The sequence below is a fragment of the Orycteropus afer genome, unplaced genomic scaffold (assembly GCF_000298275.1).
Source record: "Orycteropus afer afer isolate SDZICR_OR568_19922 unplaced genomic scaffold, OryAfe1.0 scaffold00239, whole genome shotgun sequence".
Lineage (NCBI taxonomy): Eukaryota > Metazoa > Chordata > Mammalia > Tubulidentata > Orycteropodidae > Orycteropus > Orycteropus afer.
In genome coordinates, this window is record NW_006921826.1 from 2,932,279 (window position 1) to 2,935,104 (window position 2,826).

The window sequence follows — 2,826 nt, forward strand, 5'->3', positions numbered from 1 at the left end:
GAGCGCTTCATACCCTCCCTAACGCCCCGCCTACCGCTTTTCGAACTGGAAAGGCGCGGGGGTACGAACTCCTGTGTTGGACTACGACTCCCAGCGTGCAGCGCTCTGGGCTGAAGGACGTAGTGTGGTGCAGTAGTGTCAGCTATCCCCCGGCTTCTATTTCTGAAACCGTTCGTTTCTAATTAAAAAATATATGTTTGTTTTTATTGAGGGACGAGATAGTTTGTACGAAACTCAAAAGGGGACTTTCAAAATTCAAATAAGATGGAATTTGAAAGTATAGATTTAGAATTAGAAAGTAAAGGTCTAGAAGGGAGAGCGAAGATGGAAACGGATCAAAAAAGCAAACTCGAGTAGGGCAATGAGGTAGAGGACGTTAGATCTGAAAATCTAGAGATCAGCTAGCGTCCTATAGCATTTAGCTCTTTTAATCCCCACAACCAAATGAAGTAGGAGGTACAATCTTTTCCTTATTTCATAGCATTCTGAAGAGTTAAAAAAAAGAGCTCTGCTGCACAGTGTTAAGGCATTTGGCTGCTAATCAAAAGGTCGGCAGTTCCAACCCATCTGCCACTCCATGGGAGAACGATAAGGCAATCTACTTCCATAACGATTTATGGCCTTGGAAACTGTATGGGGCAGTTCTACTCTGTCCTACAGGCTAACTATAAGTCTGTATGGACTTGATGGCAGTGGGTTTGGGGAGTTAAAAGGTGAGGTAACTTGATGTAAGGAGGCTTTGGAATGAGTCCAGAGCCCATGCCTTTACTGTATATATTACATTTATCTTAGTATTTCAGTAGCAGCTAGATTCCAGAATATACAGGCATACCTTGTTTTATTGCACTTGAGAGATTTCGTTTTTTACAAATTGAAGTTTTATGGCGACCCTATGTAGACCAAGTCTATCAGTACTATATTTCCAACAGCATGTGCTTATTTCGTGTCTCTGTGTGACATTTTGGAAATTCTCAATATTTCAAACTTTGTCATAATGCTGTTGTTGTTGTTATGTGCCGTGGAGTCGGACCTACTCATAGCGACACTCCTTGGGTTTCTGAGGCAGTATCACTACGGAAGTAGATTGCCCCGTCTTCCTTCCGAGGACTGGCTGGTGGGTTTGAACCGCCAGCCTTTTGCTTAGCTGTCAAATGCCTTAGGCACTACGCCACCAGAGCTCACTGTCACTGCACGCTTAATAATTGACTACAGTATAGTGTAAATATAATTGTATATGCATTGGAAAACAGAAATTCATGTCACTCACTTTATTGTGATATCCACTTTATTGCAGTGGTCTGAAACCAAACTGCAATATCTCCCAGATATTCCTGTACTTACTTTGAGCCAATGGTTTTTCAGCTACAACACAAATTAACTATGAGATGTAATTCTGATAAAAGTTACCTAAGGAGGGAAAAAATGTGAATAGAATCATAGTATATGTAGTGTCTCCCAAATTGTATACACTGTCAAGTTTGTTCTTTAATAGTCCCTATAGCACATTTTGGGAGCTCTGGTGGCATAGTACCTAAGGCATTTGACTGCTAACCAGGAGGCTGGCAGTTCAAACCTACCAGCCACTCCTTGGAAGGAAGGTTGGGCAATCAACTTCCGTAGAGATACCGCCTTGGAAATCCAAGGAGGGGTTACTGGGAGTCGGAACCGACTTGAAGGCAGTGAGTTTGGTTTTTTTTTTTTAATATATATAGCACATTTTGGAGCTCTGATGATGTAGTGCTTAAGGCATTTTACTGCTAACCAGAAGACTAGTGGTTCAAACCCACCAGCCACTATGCAGAAGAAAGGCCAGGCAATCTACTTCTCTAAAGATTTATTGCCTTGGAAACCCAAAGGGGGTTGCTATGAGTTGGAATTGACTTGATGGCGGTGAGTTTGGTTTTTCTTTTTTTATATATAGCACATTTTAAAGGCTATATATATTTGCGCTGAAGATAAGGTAGATCATAATACTATGTGATAACTTTGATGTTTATTTATCTCGGCTTTACCAAAAGATTATACACCCTTTGTAAGCAAGGATGCTGTCATATTTCTTTGTAGTCAAGTGTACGAGTTAGTGTCAGGTATAAAGTGGTGCTCAATAAATACACATTACTGTTCAAATGGACAGTAATGTTGATGCATAACATTTCCAGAAAAGAATGTATATTTGTTAGAGTTCTACAATGTTTCTCCCAGTGAGATGAGAGGAATAAAATGTAGGTTCTGAGAAATAACAAATAGTCAAGAGGTTTGCTGGCCCACAAAGCTAGAATCTAGGTAAAAGGGAACTATAAAAACAAACAAACAAACAAAAAAACCCACCTCATTGTCTGTCATCTCCCTTGGGTGTTGTGGTAGTTCAGTTTGTGTGTCAACTTGGCTGGGCCTGGTTGAATGGCTGGGCAGCTGGATGTAGTATTCCCCATGATGAGATTGGTAATCAACTCCATGGTGGAATCTACTGTGAGCAGCCAAGTAGCTGTCTTAGGGAATGTGGTCTGCTTCCTGTTTATAAGCAGAAGCCTTGGGGAATGGTCTCCAGCTTATGGCACCTTGAACCCTGCATGTAGCCGTGTTGTTGTGTAGCAGCCTGCCATGCTCTGCTAACCTTGGGACTTACAATGGACTTGGATTAAGGGCCTGCCATGTGATTTGGTAATATCAGGACTGTGCCTTTTTATTTGTCAACCCTGGGCTTGGCAACCTCAGTAGCCAGCAGCTGTCCAACTGAAGAAAAGCCTCTAATTTCAGTGGGCCAGGAGCAGGAGGCAGAGCTGAAGCCCAAGGCTGAGGGGCTTTCACCCAGCCCCTAGAGCTGGC